General features: G+C 39.1%; 1 pseudogene; it reads left to right on the plus strand.

Moving 5' to 3' along the window:
* The first annotated feature begins 11,683 nt into the window (after window positions 1-11,683).
* Window positions 11,684-12,572, plus strand: Vdac1-ps1 (voltage-dependent anion channel 1, pseudogene 1; annotated as a pseudogene).
* The last annotated feature ends 14,478 nt before the right edge of the window (window positions 12,573-27,050 follow it).

Raw genomic sequence — 27,050 nt, forward strand, 5'->3', positions numbered from 1 at the left:
GAACTGCCTGAGGATCCAGCTATACCTCTCTTGGGCATATACCCAAAAGATGCCCCAACATATAAAAAGACACATGCTCCACTGTGTTCATCGCAGCCTTATTTATAATAGCCAGAAGCTGGAAAGAACCCAGATGCCCTTTAACACAGGAATGGATACAGAAAATGTGGTACATCTACACAATGGAATATTACTCAGCTATCAAAAACAATGACTTTATGAAATTCGTAGGCAAATGTTTGGAACTGGAAAATATCATCCTGAGTGAGCTAACCCAATCACAGAAAGACATACATGGCATGCACTCATTGATAAGTGGCTATTAGCACAAATGCTTGAATTACCCTAGATGCCTAGAACAAATGAAACTCAAGAGAGATGATCAAAATGTGAATGGTTCACTCCTTCTTTAAAAGGGGAACAAGAATACCCTTGGCAGGGAATAGAGAGGCAAAGATTAAAACAGAGGCTGAAGGAACACCCATTCAGAGCCTGCCCCACATGTGGCCCATACATATACAGCCACCCAATTAGACAAGATGGATGAAGCAAAGAAGTGCAGGCCAACAGGAGCTGGATGTAGATCGCTCTTGACAGACACAGCCAGAATACAGCAAATACAGAGGCGAATGCCAGCAGCAAACCACTGAACTGAGAATATGACCCCCGTTGAAGGAATCAGAGAAAGAACTGAAAGAGCTTGAAGGGGCTCGAGACCCCATATGTACAACAATGCTAAGCAACCAGAGCTTCCAGGGACTAAGCCACTACCTAAAGACTCTACATGGACTGACCCTAGACTCTGACCTCATAGGTAGCAATGAATATCCTAGTAAGAGCACCATTGGAAGGGGAAGCCCTGGGTCCTGCTAAGACTGAACCCCCAGTGAACTAGACTGTTGGGGGGAGGGCGACAATGGGGGGAGTGTTGGGAGGGGAACACCCATAAGGAAGGGGAGGGGGGAGGGAGATGTTTGCCCGGAAACCGGGAAAGGGAATAACACTCGAAATGTATATAAGAAATACTCAAGTTAATAAAAAAAATATTCCTCTATTGATAGTTCTCTGTTAAATCTATTGCCATTTTTTCTTTTTCTTTTTATTGGATATTTTATTTATTTACACTTCACATGTTAGCCCTTTTGCCAGTTTCCTCTCTGGAAACCCCCTATCCCATCCCCCTCCCTTTGCTTCTAGGAGGTTGCTCCCTACCCACCCATCCCCCCCGCTCAAGCCCATCTCCCTGCCCTCGAATTCCACAACTCTGGGGTATAAGCCTTCACAGGACCAAGGACCTCTCCTACCATTGATGTCTGACAAGTTCATCCTCTGCTATATCTGAAGCTGGAGCCATGGATCCCTTCACGTGTACTCACTGGTTGGTTGTTCAGTCCCTATGAGCTCTGCGGTGTCTGGTTTGTTGATATTTTTGTTCTTCCTATGGGTTGCAAACCCCTTCAGCTCCTTCAGTTCCTTCTCTAACTCCTCCATTGATGACCCCGTGCTCAGTCCAACGATTGACTATAAGCATCTTCCTCTATATTTGTCAGGCTCTAGTACAGCCTCTCAGGAGACAGTCATATCAGGCTCCTCCTGTCAGCAAAAACTGGTATCCATAATAGTGTCTGGGTTTGGTATCTATATATGGGATGGATCCCTAGGAGTGTCAGTCTTTGGATGGCCATTCCTTGCTATTTTTAAATTAGATTATATGGTTTTATGTTATCTATTTTCTTGAGCATACATAGTCCTTTTTCAGATGTAGAGTTGGTAAAAATCTTTTGCCATTCTGTAAATATGTATTGTAGGCTGCTGATCAGTCTAATTGATGATGTGACGTGATATCATTTGCCTTACAGAAGTATTTCAATTTCATGAGGTCCCATTTATTGATCTTAGTGCCTGAGCTATGGAAGTTCTGTTCAGGAAGTTGTCACCTATTTCAGTATACTCAAGGCTATTCCCTGCTTTGCCTTCTATCAGGCTGAATGCATCTAATTTTATGTTGATGCACTTTGACTTGGGATATTTGCAGGGTTACAAATATAGACACATTTGTATTCTCTACAATCAGACATTGACCAGCACCATTTGTTGAAGATGCTGTCTTTTTTCTAGTATTTCTGGCTTCTTTATAAAAATATGTCAGGTATCCATATGTGTGTAGATTTGTGTTTGGGTCTTTGATAGATTCAGTTGAAAAATGTGTCTGTTTTCATGCTAATGTCATGTGGTTTTTAATATTATTGCTTCATTATACATCTTCAAATTGTGAATGGTGGAACCTCCAGTAGTTCTTTCATAGATAAGAATTGTTTTAGCTGTCCTGTAATTTTTGTTGTTCCACAAAAAGTAGATGATTTTTCTTTCAACATCATTAACGAATTGTGTTGATGTTTTAATGGAGATTCCATTGAATCTATAGATTGCTTTTCATAATTGGACATTTTTACTATATAAATTCTTCCTACCCTTGAACACAGGAGACTTTTCCATTTTGTGATAATTTCAATTTCTTTCTTCAAAAACTTGTACTTTTACTGGTATTTGACTTGCTTGGTTAAAGTTATCCCAAAATATTTTTTATTATTTGAAGCCATTTTGAAAAGAGTTTATCCCTGTTTTTTCCCCCCTCGGTCCATTTTCATTTGCATAAAGAATTGTTCAATAAGTTAAAGCAATGTTGAGCATCCTTAGTCATAAAAGAAATGCACATCAAAACTAATTGGAGAGTTCATTTTGGACTTGTGAGAATGGGTAAGATCAATAATATAGATGATAGCTCATTTTGGTGAATATGGAGCTAGGGGAACACTTCTCCATTGTTGGTAGGAATGAAAACTTGTACAATTACTAGACAAATCAATATGACATTTTCTTAGATTGATGGGAATCATTCTGCCTAAAGACACAGCTATACTACTCCTGGGTATATATCCAAAGCATCCTTCATTCTGTTGCAAGGACACTTGTTCAACCATGCTCCTTGCAGATTCTTTGACAATAGTGAGAAATTGGAAATAACCTAGACAATGTTCAACTAAGAATGGATAAAGAAAATGTGGTACATTCACACAATGGAGTATTACTTAACAGTTTAAAAAATGACATCTGGAAAATGGATGTACCTAGAAAAGAAAATTATCCTGAGTGAGGTAACCAATACACAGAAAGATAAATATGGTATATTAACTTACAATTGGGTATTAGCTGTTAAATAAATGATAGCTAAGCTACAATATATAGAGCCAGAGAGATTGGGTAAAAGGTAAGTGTCTAAAGGCTCTCTCTGATAGGAGGAAATAAAATGAATTTTATGGGCAGACTGGTGGTGAGTAGAGATGGAAATAGAAGAATCAGATGGAGTAACGTTGGGTTGGAGGGAGAGTATAAAGAGATGTAGCTGGAACTGGAAGGGGGAATGGTAGTTTGAATATGCTTGGTCTGTAGGGAGTGGTACTCTTAGGAGGTGTGGAATTCTTGGATGAAATATGTTACTCTGGGCATGGGCTTTGAAGGTTTCCTTTTATTCTCAGTTGCCACCAATTGTGGAAAAGAACATTGTCCTCCTAGCTGTCTAAGGAGGTCAGTCTTCTTTTGTTTGTCTTTAGACCAAGGTGTAGAAATCTGAGCTCCTTCTGTATCATGCCTGCCTGTACTATACTATGTTCTCTACCATGATAATAATGGTCTGAGCCTCAGAACCTGTTACCCAGAAGGTTGTCTTGGTCACCATGTCTCTTCATAGCAATAAAACCATAATTAGGGAAGGTTCTTTTTATTTAATATTCCCTTTATATATGGAGTCTCTTGATTCACTGAAGAATTTAGGATAACATTAGTAGGGTGTAGAAGTATTGTTTTGTAGAAAGAAAGGAATAGGGAGTTTAAGAAATTCAGAATAATAAAGCAGTGCCATTGCTGGAGGAATTCAATCACAGAAACGCAAATCTCTGCTTAGAGAATTGTGCATCTGACTGCATTTGAAATACTACACTATGATGGTATGGTGTAGTATAGTTTCTTTTTATTTAGACTAATTTTATTTTTTATTAATTTACTTATTCATTTATTTTAGATCCTGATCACAGTTTTCTCCTCTCTCAGACACCCCCACCAATCTATTCTTCCTCCATTATTTTTAAAAAAGGAAGTACTCCCATGGATGTCAACCCACTTAGGCATATCAAGTTGCAGTAACACTAGGCATATCTTCTGTAATTAAGGCTAGATAAGGAAACCCAGTTAAGGGAAAGGAATCAAAACCCAGGTAACAGAGTCAGAGACAGCCCCTCCTGCTGTTGCTGTTGGGAGTCCTACATGAAGACCAAACTGTAGAACTGTTACATATGTGCAAATGACCTATATCAGTCCTTTGCAGGCTAGGCTGGTTGGTTGTTGGTCTCCACTGACACCTCGGGAACCAGATTAGTTGATTCTAAGATATTTTTTTGGTGTCTATGACCCTCTGGCTTCTCCAGTCCTTCCTTCCATTCTTCTGGAGTATCCCCCAAGCCTACTGTTTGCCTGTGGGTCTCTGCATCCTTTTCCATCAGTTACTTCGTGAAGCTTCTCTGATGATGCATATGCTAGGCACCTGTCTTCATGAATAGCTCACACAAGTATAGTTACACATACATCTGTAAGTATATATAAAATGTTAAAAGTTCTAAAGTTCTCTGAGAAAAACAAATATTTTTCATTTGTCTATACTATGTGTGTGTTCATGTCTTGTTTTCTAATGTTAACATTTTTTTTTAGAATTAAAATTTTATTTTTATTATTTAATCCTGTTTTACATTCCAGACTGCACCTACCTCCTGGTCTACCTCCCGACTACTCCTCATCCCATAAGTCACCATCCCTCCAAGAGGATGTCCCCACTCCCAACCCCTTCACTACCAGGCCTCGCTACACCATGGGACTTCAAGTCTCTCTCTCTCTCTCTTTTTTTTTTTTTAATTAACTTGAGTATTTCTTATATACATTTCGAGTGTTATTCCCTTTCCCGGTTTCCGGGCAAACATCCCCCTCCCCCCTCCCCTTCCTTATGGGTGTTCCCCTCCCAACCCTCCCCCCATTGCCGCCCTCCCCCCATAGACCAGTTCACTGGGGGTTCAGTCTTAGTAGGACCCAGGGCTTCCCCTTCCACTGGTGCTCTTACTAGGATATTCATTGCTACCTATGAGGTCAGAGTCCAGGGTCAGTCCATGTATAGTCTTTAGGTAGTGGCTTAGTCCCTGGAAGCTCAGGTTGCTTGGGATTGTTGTACTTTTGGGGTCTCGAGCCCCTTCAAGCTCTTCCAGTTCTTTCTCTGATTCCTTCAATCGGGGACCTATTCTCAGTTCAGTGGTTTGCTGCTGGCATTCGCCTCTGTATTTGCTGTATTCTGGCTGTGTCTCTCAGGAGCGATCTACATCCTGCTCCTGTCGGTCTGCACTTCTTTGCTTCATCCATCTTGTCTAACTGGGTGGCTGTATATGTATGGGCCACATGTGGGGCAGGCTCTGAATGGGTGTTCCTTCAGTCTCTGTTTTAATCTTTGCCTCTCCCTTCCCTGCCAAGGGTATTCTTTTTCCTCATTTAAAGAAGGAGTGAAGCATTCACATTTTGATCATCCGTCTTGAGTTTCGTTTGTTCTAGGGATCTAGGGTAATTCAAGCATTTGGGCTAATAGCCACTTATCAATGAGTGCATACCATGTATGTCTTTCTGTGATTGGGTTAGCTCACTCAGGATGATATTTTCCAGTTCCAACCATTTGCCTACAATTTCATAAACTCGTTGTTTTTGATAGCTGAGTAATATTCCATTGTGTAGATGTACCACATTTTCTGTATCCATTCCTCTGTTGAAGGGCATCTGGGTTCTTTCCATTTTCTGGCTATTATAAATAAGGCTGCGATGAACATAGTGGAGCACGTGTCTCTTTTATATGTTGGGTCATCTTTTGGGTATATGCCCAAGAGAGGTATAGCTGGATCCTCAGGCAGTTCAATGTCCAATTTTCTGAGGAACCTCCAGACTGATTTCCAGAATGGTTTTACCAGTCTGCAATCCCACCAACAATGGAGGAGTGTTCCTCTTTCTCCACATCCTCGCCAGCATCTGCTGTCACCTGAGTTTTTGATCTTAGCCATTCTCACTGGTGTGAGGTGAAATCTCAGGGTTGTTTTGATTTGCATTTCCCTTATGACTAAAGATGTTGAACATTTCTTTAGGTGTTTCTCAGCCATTCGGCATTCCTCAGCTGTGAATTCTTTGTTTAGCTCTGAACCCCATTTTTTAATAGGGTTATTTGTTTCCCTGCGGTCTAACTTCTTGAGTTCTTTGTATATTTTGGATATAAGGCCTCTATCTGTTGTAGGATTGGTAAAGATCTTTTCCCAATCTGTTGGTTGCTGTTTTGTCCTAACCACAGTGTCCTTTGCCTTACAGAAGCTTTGCAGTTTTATGAGATCCCATTTGCCGATTCTTGATCTTAGAGCATAAGCCATTGGTGTTTTGTTCAGGAAATTTTTTCCAGTGCCCATGTGTTCCAGATGCTTCCTTAGTTTTTCTTCTATTAGTTTGAGTGTGTCTGGTTTGATGTGGAGGTCCTTGATCCACTTGGACTTAAGCTTTGTACAGGGTGATAAGCATGGATCGATCTGCATTCTTCTACATGTTGCCCTCCAGTTGAAACAGCACCATTTGCTGAAAATGCTATCTTTTTTCCATTGGATGGTTTTGGCTCCTTTGTCAAAAATCAAGTGACCATAGGTGTGTGGGTTCATTTCTGGGTCTTCAATTCTATTCCATTGGTCTATCTGTCTGTCTCTGTACCAATACCATGCAGTTTTTATCACTATTGCTCTGTAATACTGCTTGAGTTCAGGGATAGTGATTCCCCCTGAAGTCCTTTTATTGTTGAGGATAGCTTTAGCTATCCTGGGTTTTTTGTTTTTCCAGATGAATTTGCAAATTGTTCTGTCTAACTCTTTGAAGAATTGGATTGGTATTTTGATGGGGATTGCATTGAATCTGTAGATTGCTTTTGGTAAAATGGCCATTTTTACTATATTAATCCTGCCAATCCATGAGCATGGGAGATCTTTCCATCTTCTGAGGTCTTCTTCAATTTCTTTCCTCAGTGTATTGAAGTTCTTATTGTACAGATCTTTTACTTGCTTGGTTAAAGTCACACCGAGGTACTTTATATTATTTGGGTCTATTATGAAGGGTGTCATTTCCCTAATTTCTTTCTCGGCTTGTTTCTCTTTTGTATAGAGGAAGGCAACTGATTTATTTGAGTTAATTTTATACCCAGCCACTTTGCTGAAGTTGTTTATCAGCTTTAGTAGTTCTCTGGTGGAACTTTTGGGATCACTTAAATATACTATCATGTCATCTGCAAATAGTGATATTTTGACCTCTTCCTTTCCGATCTGTATCCCCTTGATCTCCTTTTGTTGTCTGATTGCTCTGGCTAGAATTTCAAGAACTATATTGAATAAGTAGGGAGAGAGTGGGCAGCCTTGTCTAGTCCCTGATTTTAGTGGGATTGCTTCAAGTTTCTCTCCATTTAGTTTAATGTTAGCAACTGGTTTGCTGTATATGGCTTTTACTATGTTTAGGTATGGGTCTTGAATTCCTATTCTTTCCAGGACTTTTATCATGAAGGGGTGTTGAATTTTGTCAAATGCTTTCTCAGCATCTAATGAAATGATCATGTGGTTCTGTTCTTTCAGTTTGTTTATATAATGGATCACGTTGATGGTTTTCCGTATATTAAACCATCCCTGCATGCCTGGGATGAAGCCTACTTGATCATGGTGGATGATTGTTTTGATGTGCTCTTGAATTCGGTTTGCCAGAATTTTTTTGAGTATTTTTGCTTCTATATTCATAAGGGAAATTGGTCTGAAGTTCTCTTTCTTTTTTGTGTCTTTGTGTGGTTTAGGTATAAGAGTAATTGTGGCTTCGTAGAAGGAATTCGGTAGGGCTCCATCTGTTTCAATTTTGTGGAATAGTTTGGATAATATTGGTATGAGGTCTTCTATGAAGGTTTGATAGAATTCTGCACTAAACCCGTCTGGACCTGGGCTCTTTTTGGTTGGGAGACCTTTAATGACTGCTTCTATTTCCTTAGGAGTTATGGGGTTGTTTAACTGGTTTATCTGTTCCTGATTTAACTTCGATACCTGGTATCTGTCTAGGAAATTGTCCATTTCCTGAAGATTTTCAAGTTTTGTTGAATATAGTTTTTTATAGTAAGATCTGATGATTTTTTGAATTTCCTCTGAATCTGTAGTTATGTCTCCCTTTTCATTTCTGATTTTGTTAATTTGGACGCACTCTCTGTGTCCTCTCGTTGGTCTGGGTAAGGGTTTATCTATCTTGTTGATTTTCTCAAAGAACCAACTTTTGGTTCTGTTGATTCTTTCTATGGTCCTTTTTGTTTCTACTTGGTTGATTTCAGCTCTGAGTTTGATTATTTCCTGCCTTCTACTCCTCCTGGGTGTATTTGCTTCTTTTTGTTCTAGAGCTTTTAGGTGTGCTGTCAAGCTGCTGATATATGCTCTTTCCTGTTTCTTTCTGCAGGCACTCAGCGCTATGAGTTTTCCTCTTAGCACAGCTTTCATTGTGTCCCATAAGTTTGAGTATGTTGTATCTTCATTTTCATTAAATTCTAAAAAGTTTTTAATTTCTTTCTTTATTTCTTCCTTGACCAGGTTATTATTGAGTAGAGCATTGTTCAATTTCCACGTATATGTGGGCATTCTTCCCTTATTGTTATTGAAGACCAGTTTTAGGCCGTGGTGGTCCGATAGCACGCATGGGATTATTTCTATCTTTCTGTACCTGTTGAGGCCCGTTTTTTGACCAATTATATGGTCAATTTTGGAGAAAGTACCATGAGGAGCTGAGAAGAAGTTATATCCTTTTGCTTTAGGATAGAATGTTCTATAAATATCGTTAAGTCCATTTGGCTCATGACTTCTCTTAGTCTGTCGACATCACTGTTTAATTTCTGTTTCCATGATCTGTCCATTGATGAGAGTGGGGTGTTGAAATCTCCCACTATTATTGTGTGAGGTGCAATGTGTGTTTTGAGCTTTAGTAAGGTTTCTTTTACGTATGTAGGTGCCCTTGTATTTGGGGCATAGATATTTAGGATTGAGGGTTCATCTTGGTGGATTTTTCCTTTGATGAATATGAAGTGTCCTTCCTTATCTTTTTTGATGACTTTTAGTTGGAAATTGATTTTATTTGATATTAGAATGGCTACTCCAGCTTGCTTCTTCTGACCATTTGCTTGGAAAGTTGTTTTCCAGCCTTTCACTCTGAGGTAGTGTCTGTCTTTGTCTCTGAGGTGTTTTTCCTGTAGGCAGCAGAATGCAGGGTCCTCGTTGCGTATCCAGTTTGTTAATCTATGTCTTTTTATTGGGGAGTTGAGGCCATTGATATTGAGAGATATTAAGGAATAGTGATTATTGTTTCCCGTTATATTCATATTTGGATGTGAGGTTATGTTTGTGTGCTTTCATTCTCTTTGTTTTGTTTCAAGATGATTAGTTTCTTGCTTCTTCTAGGGTATAGCTTGCCTCCTTATGTTGGGCTTTACCATTTATTTTCCTTTGTAGTGCTGGATTTGTAGAAAGATATTGTGTAAATTTGGTTTTGTCATGGAATATCTTGGTTTCTCCATCAATGTTAATTGAGAGTTTTGCTGGATACAGTAACCTGGGCTGGCATTTGTGTTCTCTTAGGGGCTGTATGACATCAGTCCAGGATCTTCTGGCCTTCATAGTTTCTGGCGAGAAGTCTGGTGTGATTCTGATAGGTCTCCCTTTATATGTTACTTGACCTTTTTCCCTTACTGCTTTTAATATTCTTTCTTTATTTTGTGCGTTTGGTGTTTTGACAATTATGTGACGGGAGGTGTTTCTTTTCTGGTCCAATCTATTTGTAGTTCTGTAGGCTTCTTGTATGTCTATGGGTATCACTTTTTTTAGGTTAGGGAAGTTTTCTTCTATGATTTTGTTGAAGATATTTAGTGGTCCTTTGAGCTGGGAGTCTTCACTCTCTTCTATACCTATTATCCTTAGGTTTGATCTTCTCATTGAGTCCTGGATTTCCTGTATGTTTTGGACCAGTAGCTTTTTCCGCTTTACATTATCTTTGACAGTTGAGTCAATGATTTCTATGGAATCTTCTGCTCCTTAGATTCTCTCTTCTATCTCTTGTATTCTGTTGGTGAAGCTTGTATCTACAGCTCCTTGTCTCTTCTTTTGGTTTTCTATATCCAGGGTTGTTTCCATGTGTTCTTTCTTGATTGCTTCTATTTCCATTTTTAATTCCTTCAACTGTTTGATTGTGTTTTCCTGGAATTCTTTCAGGGATTTTTGTGTCTCCTCTCTATGGGCTTCTACTTGTTTATTTATGTTTTCCAGGAATTCTTTCAGGGATTTTTGCGATTCTTTCAGGCATTTTTGCGATTCCTCTCTGTAGGCTTCTACTTGTTCTCTAAGGGAGTTCTTCATGTCTTTCTTGAAGTCCTCCAGCATCATGATCAAATATGATTTTGAAACTAGATCTTGCTTTTCTGGTGTGTTTGGATATTCCATGTTTGTTTTGATGGGAGAATTGGGCTCCGATGATGCCATGTAGTCTTGGTTTCTGTTGCTTGTGTTTCTGTGCTTGCCTCTCACCATCAGATTATCTCTAGTGTTACTTTGTTCTGCTATTTCTGACAGTGGCTAGACTGTCCTATAAGCCTGTGTGTCAGGAGTGCTGTAGACCTGTTTTCCTCTCTTTCAGTCAGTTATGGGGACAGAGTGTTCTGCTTTCGGGCGTGTAGTTTTTCCTCTCTACAGGTCTTCAGCTGTTCCTGTGGGCCTGTGTCTTGAGTTCACCAGGCAGCTTTCTTGCAGCGGAAAATTTTGTCTTTACTGTGGTCCCGAGGCTCAGGTTAGCTCGTGGGGTGCTGCCCAGGGGCTCTCTGCAGCGGCAGCAACCAGGAAGACCTGTGCCGCCCCTTCTGTGAGCTTCAGTGCACCAGGGTTCCAGATGGTCTTTGGCTTTTTCCTCTGGCGTCCGAGATGTGTGTGCAGGGAGCAGTCTCTTCTGGTTTCCCAGGCTTGTCTGCCTCTCTGAAGGTTTAGCTCTCACTCCCATGGGATTTGGGTGCAGAGAACTGTTTATCCTGTCTGTTTCTTTCAGGTTCCGCTGGTGTCTCAGGCAGGGGTCCTGCCGCTCCTGGGCCCTCCCCCACGGGAGCCCAGAGGCCTTATACAGTTTCCTCTTGGGCCAGGGATGTGGGCAGGGGTGAGCAGTGTTGGTGGTCTCTTCCGCTCTGCAGCCTCAGGAGTGCCCACCTGACCAGGCGGTTGGGTCTCTCTCTCACCAGGTCTGGGAGCAGAGAGCTGCTGCGGGCCGGGATCCGCAGGTGTGGGACTTCCGGTAAACACAGAACGTGCCTGGTCCTAGAGAAATTCTGCTTCGGTGTGTCCCACGCTCACCAGGCAGCTTTCTTGCAGCAGAAAATTTGGTCTTACCTGTGGTCCCGAGGCTCAGGTTCGCTCGTGGGGTGCTGCCCAGGGGCTCTCTGCAGCGGCAGCCTAATGTTAACATTTTGACAACTACAATTTAACTCAACACAATGAAATATAAATAAAGAAATCGATCCCCCGCGGTAGCTGCTGCTCCTCCTGCCATCACTGCCTCTGAGAACATGGCTGTCCCTCCTACATACGCTGATCTTGGCAAGTCCACCAGGAACGTCTTCACCAAGTGGCTTAATAAAATTTGATTTGTAAACGAAGTCTGAGAATGGATTGGAATTTACTAGCTCAGGCTCTGCCAACATGGAGATCACTAAAGTGAATGGCGGTCTGGAAACCAAGTACAGCGACCGAATATGGGCTGACGTTTTCTGAGAAGTGGAACACAGATAACACCCTGGGCACTGAGATCACCGTGGAAGACCAGCTTGCTCATGGACTGAATCTGACCTTTGATTCATCTTTCTCACCTGACACTGGGGGAAAAATGCTAAAATCAAGATAGGGTACAAGAGGGAGTTTGACAGCCTGGGCTATGATGTGGACTTTGACGTCGCTGGGCCCTCAATCCGGGGTACCCTGGTGCTTGGCTCTGAGGGTTGGCTGGCTGGCAACTAGATGACTTTTGGGACCTCAAAGTCCCGAGTGACTCAGAGCAACTTTGCAGTTGGCTACAGGATGGGCGAATTCCAGCTTCATACTAATGTGAATAATGGGACGGAGTTTGGTGGCTTTATTTACCAGAAGGTGAACACGAAGTTGGAGACTGCTGTCATTCTCTCGTGGACTGAAGGAAACAGTAACACTCGTTTTGGAATAGCATCCAAGTATCAGGTGGACCCTGATGCGTGCTTTTCGGCCAAAGTGAACAACTCCAGTCTAATTGGCTTAGGGTACAGGCAGACTCTAAAACCAGGTGTCAAACTGATGCTGACAGTCCTGCTGGATGTCAAGAACCTCAATGCGGTTGGCCACAAGCTCGGTTTAGGACTAGAATTTCAAGCAAAAATGAATATTGTACAATGATTAATTTTAAGCTATTTTGCAGCATAGCGACCTTCAGAATTTAGTGTACATTTTAATGTTATATATTGGGTATGCGAGAGTTGATAAATACCACGTTAGACCTCCAGGCTAAGGATGACTCAGCTTTAAGGTGTTTACCATTTCAGAGGTACTGCGGAAACCCCATTCCAGGAAGGGTCCTTTTTAGCTGTAGGCATGGGTTAGGGAGGAGCACCTCTAGAGATGCCAGGCTACATGTGGAAGCTGGGAGTGTGTGAACCCTTTGTAAATCTGTATCCAGTCCACACATGAAATTGTGAATTCCTGAACATTGAACCCCGGTGTCCCGATCCTATCTGCTTGGAAGCATATACACACCTATGTGAAAGGGATGTTTGGTTAGACAGAAGGTTATGCTCTGTTCCCATCCTAGCCCATCCGTTACCTGTTTCTCACCAAAGTAGTCTTTAGGGTGTGGTTAGCTATTTTTTATGTGACACTTTAGGGTGAAGAGGGTGGCATGATGGAACCAATCATTCAGGCCTTAATTCTTCCTTGTGTTGTGGTGTGGTTTTCTTTCTTTCTTCTATTATTTTTAATTCCTTTTTTCCCACCATTGCACCAGAGTATGAAATAGCTTCCTGGTTCTCCAGCTCTGAGCTGGGTGGGAGATTGTGGTCACACCCTGACAAGGGTCTTAATTGACTCCTCTTGTAGCCACACCACTATTTTTAGCAGTTTAATGAGTACATTATACAGTCTTCCACTTTGTGTGGAATTAGTTCCTCCCCTTCAAATGCTGTAATTAACATCAATTAAAATAAAACTTGAATAAAATACAGAAACCTCAAAAAACAAACAAAAAACAAAACAAGTAAACAAACAAAAAACAAATCAAGCCTAACTCTGAAAAAGGATAAGTTTAAATGAAAGTTAATTATGATTATATATATATATTATTTGTAGGAGAACTTAGACTATAAATATATTCTTAATACCAGTGTGTTAAATGCAATATACATATGCCCTACAACCAGAGTAAGAATCTAAAAGAGTTTGTGGAAATATGTACAAGGCCCACACGAGTCTGCACCAGATGGGAACCCAGTAAGGGGTCTCAAACTGATAGCCACTTGCAAATGAAAAATTAGTTTCTCCAACAATCTCACTAATGGTAACCAGCAATTTTCTCTCTCTCTCTCTCTCTCTCTCTCTCTCTCTCTCTCTCTCTCTCTCTCTCTCTTTCTGCTCTCTGTCTTCCTTCCTTCCTTCACTGTACATTCCAACATCAGCCCCCCTTTCCTCCCAGTACTCCTCACTCAGATCCATACTCATTTCTCTGTTCTCACAGCACACATAGTACTCTCCCACACCTCCCAACCCCCCACGCCCCATCTGTCCCTCCACCCCACCATCCTTTCCACCCATTCCCTCCTCACCCATGGCATATCAAGTAACTGTAGTACTAGGTGATACTTCTCTCACTGAGGCCAGAAAGGTAGCCTAGTTAGGGGAACAGGATCTGCAGGCATGCAAACAAGCAACAGGGAAAGTCTCCACTTGACTTGCTGGAGGATCCAGATGAAGACCAAGCTGCACATCTCTTACATCTGTGCAGATGGCTTAGTTCCAGCCTGAGTTTGCCATTTGGTTGGTGGTTGGATCAGCTTCTGGGAGTTCCCAGGAGTCCAAGTTGTTTGACTTTGTTGGTTTCCCTGTGGTGTCGCTGTACTCTTTGGGTTCCTCAATCGTTCCCCCAACTCTTCCATAACACTTTGTGAGCTCCATCTAATGTTTGACTGTGAGTCTATGCATCTCTTTCCTTTGACTGTTTGGTGGAGCTTTTCAGAGGACAGTTATGGTAGGCTCCTGACTTCAAGCATAATAGAGTATCACTATTAGTGTCAGGGATTGGTTCTTGCTCACGGGATGAGTTTCAATTTGGGGTAGTAATTGGTTGGCTAATCCCGATGTCTCTGATCTACCTTTATTCCTGTATACCTTATAGGCAGGACACATTTTGGATCAAAAGTTTTGTTGGCTGGTTGCTCTCCTTATCTGTCCAATGTGAGACTACAAGGAGTGGTCTCTTTGGGATCCATACCTCTCATTGTTAGGAGTCTCAGCTAGAATCATCTCCATAGACCATCTAGGGTAAATGATTAAACTGATATACACTTTCTAAGGAAGTAGTTTATGCAATTGTAGTAAATAAAAGCTGGCTTTGTTCTGACAGAGAGAGCTAGCTCAAGCAGATTACAGTGCTATTGGCTTACAACATTGACTTCAAGTCTTTCTCCTGCTATTCCCATTCACCCCTTTCACAGCATCATCTCTCAGGCTCAGGGTGGACCTCAAACAAAGAAACAGAAGAAAAATAGCTTTAGAAATCCTTGAGAAGTATACATAAACACAAAGACACACACTTGTATACCCATAGGAATGCTGTAAAATCAAAAGATTGGAAGCATAATACATATGTAAAGGACACGTAAGGTATGAAGAAAGAAAGAAAAAGAAAACAAGAGAGAGAAAGGAAGACCTTCTAACAAAAAGAAGATCCAAAGATGCCCGATGCCTTTGAATTCTTTTTGTGTGGACCATGTACTTTTGGGAATGGAACCTGCCACTAAAAATGGTGTGTATCTCCTACAATAGAAAATGGAGAGCATCTTCAACAAATGGTGCTGTTTTCTTGAATGTATGCATGTATAAGAATACAAATAGATCTACATTTATTACCTTGTATAAGACTCAATTTCAATTGGAACGAAGACCTCAACATAAATCTGGATACAATAAATCTAATAGAACAGAAAGTAGGGAATATCCTTGATATCAGCAGCACAGGAGACAACTCTCTGAAAAGAGGGCTCAGGCACTAAGATCAACAATTAATAAATGGAACCTCATGAAACTAAAAAGCTTCTTTAAGTCAAATGACACTTTCAATAGAATAACACTGTACCCTACAGACTGGGAAAAGATTTTCATGAACACTATACCTAACAGAGGGTTAATATCAAAAATATATAAAGAACTCAATAATTTAGACACCAATAAATCAAATAGCCTAATCAAAATATGGGGTATACAATGGAGTACTACTCCACAATTAAAATCAGTGACTTCATGAAATTCTCAAGAAAATGGATGGAACTAGAAAATATCATCCTGAGTGAGGTAACTCAGACACAAAAGAACAAGCATTGTATGTACTCACTGATAAGTGGATATTAGCCTAAAAACTGAGAGTACCCATGATACAACCCATAAACCATATGAAGCTTAAGAAGAAGGAAGATAAAAATGTAGATGCTTCAATCCTACATTCTATGGAGAAGAAAAACTTAAAGGACAGTAAATGCTGGAAAGGATATGGAGAAAGGGGAATGATCTCTTATTGTTGGCAGTCGTATAAACTTGTAAATCGCTGTGGAAGTCATTTTGGTGGTTTTTGAGAAAACTGGAAACAGTTTGACTTCAAGAACCAGATATACCACTCCTGGGCATATACCCAAAAGATTCTCCACCATCCCAATAGGATACGTGTTCTACTCTGTTCATAGCAGCTTTGTTTGTAATAGCCAGAAACTGGAGACAATCAACAGGTCCCTCAACTAAAGAATGTATAAAGAAAATGTGGCTCATTTACACAATGCAGTAATAAGGTTATTAAAAAAAAGACACCATGGGCATAAACAAACTTTAACCAACATCGATGATATTCTCCTTTCACGTGAGTGTTTGACCTTATTCGGAATTTGATGCAAAATAATTTTTTGTTTCTTATAAAAACATCACAGAAAAAAAGTATCTGAGATCAAGGCTAATGGTTCTTTGCCTCCTAATATTGTGATTCTTTAATCAGTTTCTCATGTTGTGGTGACCCCAACAATAAAATTATTTTTATAGCTACTTTATAGCTGTAATTTGCTAATGTTATGCATTGGAATGTAAATATCTGATATGCAGAATATCTTATATGCAACCCTTGTGAAAGGATCATCTGGCCCACCAAAGGATTTTCAACTGACATGTTGAAAAACACTGACATAGAACAAGGTTAGTGTAAGTAAGTAATCATCATGCCTTTTCTTAGTTACTGTGAAGTGTGAAGGTTCTGTAATGATATACATTTCTAGATAGAAAATTCACCACTTACCATGAACCCAAATGATAGATCATATTATTGGTCCAGATGAATCAATATACTGGTACTTGCAAGTTATCATATGAAATATTTCTTCCCATTGTTTGTACAAGATGCTTTCAAGAAAATATACTTTGACAAGAAGAGACAGGACCCAGCAGAATAAAGTATGGTTTGGGCTCATAAAATTCTATAATATATCTGAAAACAAAAATGAACTAAAGTCTCATCCAGGAAAAAGGCATGAAACTCCAGCTCATGATTGGCATTTCAAAGTTGTCATTTGGTTAGTTCTTCCTGATGGATGTTAGCTCTCTTTAGGCAGGTTTGTGATTACATTTACCTTTTTTGTCCATAGTGACTTTCTGGTTGAATGAGAAACATGCCTTTTTCATACTTCTTCAGATAATGTACTCAGCATCATTTGGATCATGTAGTTATAGTTACTGTAATTAGCTTGTACTTGTAGGTCACTACTAAAGCATTGTTCTGAGACGTGGGATATTACCTGTCATTATATCAGAATTTGTCTAGACAATTGAGTCTGTCTGGGACATATTTTTGAGTGCTATAGAGTACCATTTCTTGCCTTTTAAAAATATATGCTTTAAGCTATGTTTAAATAAAATTATGAAGGAAACAGGGACTGAGCTCAATCACCATCATTTCATTTTTTTAATCCAAGGTTATGTCTCTGATCCATGTTTTCCCAATATAGTAAAATGCAGATTGAAGTTGTTCTATAAGTTAATTATTTAAATTAATTTCCCTGAACAGCTAAAGGTGAGGAAGTACAGTCCTAAGAAAATAGATGTTAGAAAGCATAGACTCTGCTTCAATCTAGCTGTAGACACTTCTTAGTCCTCTTTAATAGAGGTAGCAAACAACGAGAAAATGAAAAAACAATAGTAATTGTATAGGGAATTCTCTGATATAATTACCAATTTTTAACTAAGGCCAGGCAGGCCAGGTTACAATACCGAGGACCGAAAACCACATATTTATCATTTCTGTGCTGCTTTCTGATATGAGGAAAAAACCATCTCTTTTCTTACCCTCTGACTCTTGAGAAATTTCTTCATTAAATTGTCAAAAGTTACATTAACCATCATAGAAATTGAGTTTCCTACTTTGTGAGCAAAGGGGAGAATGTTGAATGAATGATCAATGAACTAGAAGGCTTTAAAGAAAACTAAGTTCAGAAACTCCATTACAAAATGTACTAAACTCAGATGCAAAAAGAAAAAAAAAAGAACAGAGTTTGCATCCTGCCTTTAGTTTAGCACTTGAGTATGTGGGAAGCAGAAGAAAACATTCAAAAGCAAGTCTCATCTTAATTTATGTCTTTGAAAACTGCAAAAACTAGTCACTCAACGTTTACAGTAGTACAATACATATATATGTATATATATTATTTATTAAATGCAACCTATTGGAGACACTGAACAGAATAAAAGGCATACTTAATTTATTGCATATTGAATTTGTTAAAGCTTTTATCTAAAGACATAGAAAATAAATATCAATATCTATACCTTGATATGTATTTATACCAAATAAGAAAATGACCAAGGTCCAAATGAAAAATAATCTGTATTATTTAAAATTGTAAGATACTTTATCAGATTAATGCAAATAATTATAAAGTGTGTTTTATTTCATATTAAAGATTTTTGTCATTAACTACTTCTAAAAAATAAAAATCTTGCACTTATGGTGACCTCCCTATCGTATAATCAATCTTGGTATAATCTAGAGTAACAATCAGGTTGGAATAGCTGATTAGCATGTTCAAAATTTATCTTAAATAATTTCTCATTAATTTGTATTTAAACATATCTTTTAAAATTTACATAGTACTATAATGCAAGAACCCAGAAATCCATAATCCTCAGTGAATTTGCCTTCCATATATTATAGTCTCTAGAAAACATATCAAATACAGATAATTACTTTTCCAATAATTTACTACTATTTTTCTAAACATTATATTATTGTTGTTTCTTAATGAACTAATTTACCTAATATTTAAATTTTTATCCAATCTAGATCTCATAAAACATCCAAGTATAAACCACAACAACTCAATTGAAGCTAAAAAGCAGAAACTCATAAGAAGTTTTCTAATGAAACTGCTAAAAAATTGTGGTAAAAGACTGAGGAATGTCAGAATCAGTGATATAGTTGTCACAGAGTCATGAGGACAAAAGATCAGATTAATTCAGCACACCACCCACCGACACACACAGCATACACAGATGTATACAGCACATACTCACACATGGGTATGTGTGCACACAAACACACACAGGCACACACACAGACACACACGCACACACAAACACACAGAAACACGCCATTAAATAAAAATCTAGTTACTGTACATCTGTAATCCCAGTAGTAAAGATGCTGAGTCAAGTACAGCTTTTCATTTAAGTGACCAGTAAGCATCATCAAATGGGTAAACTTACAGCTTCAGAGAAAGAGATCCTTTCTCTCTTTCTAAAAAAAAAAAAAATAGGAAAAGGAAAATGTGAAGAAATTCTACCTCTGGCTTCTGTATACATGTACACAAACATGCACATACAGTAGTACTTGAAATTTTAATACAGGAAATTTTTTCTAAATTTGAAATCAGCCTGAAGTATCTATTGAATTTTGTTTCAAAACCAAATCTAAAATATTTTCCGTTAAAAATTCCCAAAAAACTAAATGTACTTCTGTCCTTATTTTTAATTTTATTTTATTGAAAATTGACTTTTCATGAAATATGTCCTATTTATGGTTTCTACTTCCGCAACACCTCCCAATTTCTCTTCACCTCCACTCTCATTTGTATCCATCTCTTTTTAGTCTCTTATATAATCTGGGTCATTCTGACTGTTGTAAGATGAAATGTCAAACTAGATTTTTTCTTTTAATTTTGAATGTTTTTCTTTAATTTCTTACATTGGTACAAAATTTATTTTGATACAGATTTAAGGTTTCCATTGGTATGAATTTCTTATATTGTTACAAAATTTGGGATTAATACTGTCATTCTTTATCTTTATTAAATTGGGTATTTCTTATTTACATTTCAATTGGTATTCCCTTTCCCAGTTTCCAGGCCAACATCCCCTAACCCCTCCCCCTCTCCTTCTATATAGGTGTTCCCCACCCCATTCTACCCCCATTACCTCCCTTCCCTGAACAATCACCTTCACTGGGGGTTCAGTCTTGGCAGGACCAAGGTCTTCCCCTTCCACTGGAGCCCTTACTAGGCTATTCATTGCTACCTATGCAGGTGGAGCCCAGGGTCAGTCCATGTATAGTCTTCGGGTAGTGGCTTAGTCCCTGGAAGCTGGTTGGTTGGCATTGTTGTACATATGGGGTCTCGAGCCCCTTCAAGCTCTTTCAGTCCTTTCTCTTCAACAGGGGCACCCCCCTCAGTTCAGTGGTTTGCTGCTGGCATTTGCCAATGTATTTGCTGTATTCTGGCTGTGTCTCTCAGGAGAGATCTACATCCGGTACCTGTCAGCCTGCACTTCTTTGCTTCATTCATCTTATCTAATTTGGTGACTGTATATGTATGGGCCACATGTGTGGCAGGCTCTGAATGGGTGTTCCTTCAGTGTCTTTTCTAAACCTTTCCTCCCTCTCCCCTCCCAAGGGTATTCTTGTTCCCCTTTTAAAGAAGGAGGGAAGCATCAGCATTTTGGTCATCCTTATTGAGTTTCATGTGTTCTGTGCATTTTGGGTAATTCGAGCATTTGGGCTAATATCCACTTATCAATGACTGCATACCATGTGTTTTTCTGTGATTGGGTTACCTCACTCAGGATGGTATTTTCCAGTTCCATCCATTTGCCTATGAATTTCATAAAGTCATTGGTTTTGATAAATGAGTACAATTCCATTGTGTAGATGTACCATATTTTCTGTATCCATTCCTCTGTTGAAGGGCTATTTTGGATATTTTTACTATATTACTCCTGCCAATCCATGAGCTTCAAACCTCTCAAGAAACAAATTGAACAAGATTTCAGAAGATGGTTTATTATTGCTCTGTAATTCTGCTTGAGGTCAGAGATGGTGATTTCCCCGGAAGTCCTTTTATTGTTGAGGATAGTTTTAGCTATCCTGGGATTTTTGTTATTTCAGATGAATTTGCTAATTGTTCTTTCTATCTCTATGAAGAATTGGATTGGAATTTTTATGGAGATTGGATTGAATCTGTAGACCACTTTTGGTACAATGGGCATTTTTTAATATATTAATCCTGCCAATCTATTAGCATGGCAGATCTTTCCATCTTTTAAGATCCTCTTCAATTTCTTTCTTCACAGACTCGAAGTTCTTATCATATAGATCTTTCACTTGCTTGGTTAAATGCCTCACATCGAGGCATTTTATATTATTTGGTACTATTATGAAGGGTGTTGTTTTCCTAATTTCTTTCTCAGCCTGTTTATCTTTTGTGTAGAGGAAGGCTACTTATTTGTTTGAGTTAATGTTATACCCAGCCACTTTGCTGAAGTTGTTTATCAGGCTTAGTAGTTTTCTGGTGGAACTTTTGGGGTCAGTTAAGTATACTATCATATCATCTTTAAATAGTTATATTTTGACTTCTTCCTTGCCAATTTTTATCCCTTTGATCTCCTTTTGTTGTCTGATTGCTCTGGCTAGGACTTTGGGAACTATATATTGAATAAGTAGGGAGAGAGTAGGCAGCCTTGTTTAGTCCCTGATTTTCGTGGGATTGCTTCAAGGTTCTCTCCATTTAGTTTAATGTTAGCTACTGGTTTGCTGCGTTTGGCTTTTACTATGTTTAAGTATGGACCTTGAATTTCTGTTCTTTCCAGGACACTTATCATGAAGGGTGTTGAATTTTGTCCAATGCTTTCTTAGCATCTAATGAAATGATTATGTGGTTTTTTGTCTTTGAGTTTGTTTATAAAGTGGATTACGCTGATGGTTTTCTGTATATTAAACCATCCCTGCATAACTGGGATGAAGCCTACTTGATCATGATGGATGATAATTTTGATGTATTCTTGGATTCAGTTTGCAAGATTTTATTGAGTGTTTTGGCATCAATATTCATAAGGGAAATTGGTCTGAAGTTCTCTTTCTTTGTTGAGTGTTTGTGTGGTTTAGGTATAAGAGTAATTGTGGCTTCATAGAAGGAAATCAGTAGTGTCAGTCTGTTTCAATTTTGTGGAATAGTTTGTACAGTATTGGTATGAGGTCTTCTATGAAAGTCTGGTCAAATTCTGCACTAAACCCATCTGGTCCTGGCTCTTTTTGGTTGGGAGACTTTTAATGACTGCTTCTATTTCTTTAGGAGTTATGGGGTTATTTAAATGTTTTATCTGTTCTTGAACTAACTTTGCTATCTGATATTTGTCTAGATAATTGTCCATTTCCTCCAGATTTTCAAGTTTTGTTGAATATAAGGTTCTGTAGTAGTATCTGATGAATTTTATAATTTTCTTTTATTCTTTTCCCTTTTCATTTCTGATTTTGTTAATTTGGACACACTCTCTGTACCCTCTGGTTAATCTGGCTGAGGGTTTATCTATCTTGCTGATTGCCTCAAACAACCAGCTTTTGATTCTGTTGTTTCTTTGTATAGTCCTTTTTGTTTCTACTTAGTTGTTTAAGCCCTGAGTTTGATTATTTCCTGCCATCTACTCCTCCTGGGTGTATTTGCTTCTTTTTGTTCTAGAGCTTTTATGTGTGCTGTCAAGTTGCTGATATACATTCTCTCCTGTTTTTTCCTGTAGGCATTCAGAGTTATGAGTTTTCCTTTTAGCACAGCTTTCATTGTGTCCCATAAATTTGATTATGTTGTATCTTCATTTTCATTAAATTCTAAGAAGTCTTTAATTTCTTTCTTTATTTCGTCCTTAACCAGGTTATCATTTAGTAGAGCATTTTTCAACTTCCATATATATGTTAGTGTTCTTTCATTATTGTTATTGAAGACCAGCCTTAGTCCATGGTGGTCTGATAGGACACATGGGATTATTTCTATCTTTCTGTATTTGTTGAGGTCTGTTTTGTGACTGATTATATGTGAAATTTAGAGAAAGTTCCATGAGGTGTGAAGAAGGTATATCCTTTTGTTTTAGGATAGGATGTTCTATAAATATCTGTTAAGACCATTTGATTCATAACTTCTGTTAGACTATCTATTTCTCTTTTTAATTTCTGTTTCCATGATCTGTCCATTGATGAGAGTGGGATGTTGAAATCTCCTAGTATTATTGTGTGTGCAGTAGTGCAAGCTTTTACCTTAAGTAAGGTTTCTTTTATGTATGTAATTCCCCTTGTATATGGAGCATAGATATTTAGGATTGAGAGTTCATCTTGGTGGATTTTTCCTTTGATAAATATGAAATGTCCTTCCTTATCTTTTTTGATGACTTTTGGTTGAAAGTCGATTTTATTTGATATTACAATGGCTAATCCAACTTGCTTCTTCAGACCATTTGATTGGAAAGCTGTTTTCCAGCCTTTTACTCTGAGGTAGTATCTGTCTTTATCTTTGAGGTGTGTTTCCTGAATGCTGCAAAATTCTGGTTCCTCATTATGTATCTAGTCCATTAATTTGTGTCTTTTTATTAGGGAATTGAGTTCATTGATGTTGAGAGATATTAAGGAATAGTGATTCTCACTTCCTGTTATCTTTATACTTGGAGGTGAGATTATGTTTGTGTGCCTCTTTTCTTTTTGTTTTTTTTTTTGCAAAAAAGATTAGTTTCTTCTTTTTCTAGGGTATAGCTTTCCTCCTTGTGTTGGGCCTTGCCATTTATTATCCGTTTTATGTCTGGATTTGTAGAAAAATATTGTGTAATCCATGACAGAAATTTGGTTCTGTCATGGAATATCTTGGTTTCTTGATCTATGCTTATTGAGAGTTTATCTGGATACAGTAACCTGGGCTGGCATTTGTGTTCTCTTAGGGTCTGTATGAGATCTGCCCAGGATCTTCTTGTTTTCATAGTCTCTGGTGAGAAATTTGTTGTAATTCTGATAGGTCTGCCTTTATATGTTACTTGACCTTCTTCCCTTACTGTTTTTAATATTTTTTCTTTGTTTTGTGATTTTGGTGTTTTGACTATTATGTGATGGGAGGAGTTTCTTTTCTGGTCCAATCTATTTGGAGTTCTGTAAGCTTCTTGTATGTTTATGGGCATCTCTTTCTTTAGGTTAGGAAAGTTTTCTTCTATGATTTTGATGAAGATATTTACTGGTCCTTTCAGTAGGATGTCTTTACTCTCTTCTATAGCTATTATTCTTAGGTTTGACATTCTCATTGCTTCCTGGATTTCCTGTATGTTTGGGCTAGGACCTTTTTCCATTTTATACTTTCGTTGACAGTCATGTCAATGTTTTCTATGGTATCTTCTGCTCCTGAGATTCTCTCTTCTATCTCTTGTACTCTCTTGGTGAATCTCGCATCTATAACTGCTGATCTCTTCTTTAGGTTTTCTATCTCCAGGGTTGTCTCCCTTTGTGCTTTCTTTATTGTTTCTATTTCCATTTTTAACTCCTGGATGGTTTTGTTTATTTCCTTTTACTGATTTGCTGGGATTTTTCCCAGTAGTTCTTTAAGGGATTTTTTTTGTATCCTCTTTATTGCTTTTATTTGTTCACTTGTCTTGTCCTGTATTTCCTTAAGGGAGTTTTTATGACTTTCTTAAGTCCTCCATCATCATGATAAAAATGGAATTTTAAAACTAGATCTTGCTTTTCTGGTGTGTTTGCATATCCATTGTTTTCTTTGGTGGGAGAATTGGGCTCTGATGATGCCAAATATTCTTGGTTTCTGTTGTGTCGGTTCCTGTGCTTGCATCTTGCCATCAGGTTGTCCCTGGTGTTAGCTTGTCTTGCTGTTTCTGACAGTGGCTTGACTGTCCTCTAGGCCTGTGTGTCAGGACTGCTGTAGACCAGTTTTCCTGTTTGCTTTCAGCCAGTTATGGGAAAAGAGTGTTCTGCTCTCAGGCATGTAGTCATTCTTGTTGGCTGGCTTTCATCTCTCTATGTTTGCTGGAACCAGAAGGGTCCTGCCCCTACTTCTCATAGGTCCCTGTGCACAGGGGGCATTGAAGGCACAAGGAGTTTTCCTCTTGAGTTGGGAATGCGGGCAAAGGGTTGTCTCCTCTGGTTTCCCAAGAGTGTCTGCCCCTCTGAAGGTCTAGCTTCCTCTCCGGAGCCCCACAGGATTTGGGTGCTGGGAACTGGACTGTTGGGCTGCTGCAGTTGACTGCGCCTATATTTCTGTGCCCAGAGGCACTGTGCAGTTTCCTCTTGGGCCAGGGATGTGGGAAAAAGTGGGCAGAATTGTCAGTCTCTCCTGTCCTGCATTCTCAGGATTGTCTGTACTTCTTGGTGTTCAGCTCTCTCTCTCAGGGGTTGGGATCAGGGAGCTGTGCTGCAGGCATCCGTGAGGTTCAGGCACCAACTTGAAACTGGAAGTGCCCAGTCCCAGAGGAATTCTGCCTTTGTGTATCCTGAGTCCATCAGACAAGTCACTTGGAACAGAAATTTGGTCTTACCTCTGGTCTTGGCCTGTAGTTACTGCTCAGAACTGGCTTTCAGCTCTCTGTGAGGGCATCAACCAGAAGGGCCCTGCCCGTCCTGTTCCTAGTTCCATGTGCGCATGGGGCCCAGATGGCACTAGCCGATTTCCTCTTGAGTCAGAAATGTGGGCAGAGAGTAGTCTCCTCTGGTTCCCCTGGAGTGACTGACCCTCTAAAGGTCTAGCTCCCTTCTATAGGATTTGGGTGCAGGGAACTGCTTGACTGGTTCTGTTCAGATTTGGACACAGTCTGGCCTGTGGAGCTCCTGCAGTTGACTGCTTCTATATTCCTGTGTCCAGAGACACTATGCAGTTTCTTCTTGTGCCAGGGATGTGGGAAAATGTAGGCAGAAGTGTCAGTCTATCCTGTCCTGCAGTCTTTGGATTGCCTGCACTTCTGGGTGTCACGCTCTCCCTCCCTCGGGGTTTTTGGAATAGAGTTGTTTTATTTGTTTGTTTGTTTGTTTTTAAATCAGCTATGTATTTGTGGGTCTTTTTTGCTACAGATACTGACCCTTTATGATGCAAGAGTTAGATGATTCAAGGTGTATCAGACATGAAAGCATATTTCTTACACTTTACCCTCTTTGGTACCAAAGGCTACTTAACAATCTAATAACAGAGTGAAGCAATTAAAGCATCATTGACAGTTGCAACACTGATGAATTATGTCAATGATTACTATGGGAAAATACCATTGAATGTGCATTAAGCAGCACTCAGATGTCCTAAATAACCAAATGCTATCTAACTGGACATACGGCCTACTCAACAGAAAGGAAAATGTGACTGTTGCTGAAAGCCTAGCCCATGTTTACAAAGCTAGCAAGGTCATAGGTATTGAGGTCATTTTAAAAATTATTTACGGTTTCTGTCTGTGTCCAGAGTTGACCCAGTGCCACAGCTCTCTGTGCTCAGATGTGACCAGGAGAGAGCTAGACTCCCAGCAGTGCAGCAGACAATATTGCCTATGCTAAGAAATGCATACTGATAGAAACCTGATATAGCTGTCTCCTGAGAGGCTCTGCTAGAGTCTGACAAATACAGAGGAGGATTCTTGCAGTGAACCATTGAACCAGGTCCCCAATGGAGGACTTAGACAAAAAGTTTGGAGGAGCTGAAGGGGTTCGCAAGCCCATAAGAAGAACAATATCAGCCAATCAGACCCCACAGAGATCCCAGGGACTAAAACAGCATACTAAGAGTACAAAAGGATGGACCTATGGCTCCAGCTACATATAGTAGAGGATTGCCTTGTCAGGCACCAGTGGGAGGAAAGGCCCTTGGTCCTGTCAAGGCTTGATGTCGAAGTGCAGGGGAATGTCAAGTCGAGGAGGTAGGAAGGAGGGGTTCTATGAGAGAACCCTCATAGAAGCTGGGTGAGATAGTGGGTTTCTGGAGGGGAAACTGGAAAAGAGGATAACATTTGGAATGTAAATAAAATAATATTCAACAAGAGAAGAACTAGAGGAAAAAATAATTATTTGATTTTATGTTTATGAGATTGACTGTATGTTTATATCATCGAATTATTTACCCTTGGTGTCAGTTACTGACTCTCTAGGATAATTTTAATAGGAGAAAGTTTTTCCTTATCTTCTTCTAGAATCTGTATATTCTTGAACATATTTGTTTATTAGAGAATCAGACATCATTAAAAGTTTTCCAAGATATTATTTTATAATCTCTATTTTAAAATGCATTGTTTAGATATTCAACTATTCTTAGGCTCATTTTCTACCTTGATGGAATTCCATCTTTCTATAAACTTAAGTAT

Source organism: Rattus norvegicus, chromosome 2, assembly GCF_021556685.1.
Source record: "Rattus norvegicus strain SHRSP/BbbUtx chromosome 2, alternate assembly SHRSP_T2T, whole genome shotgun sequence".
Classification (NCBI taxonomy): Eukaryota; Metazoa; Chordata; class Mammalia; order Rodentia; family Muridae; genus Rattus; species Rattus norvegicus.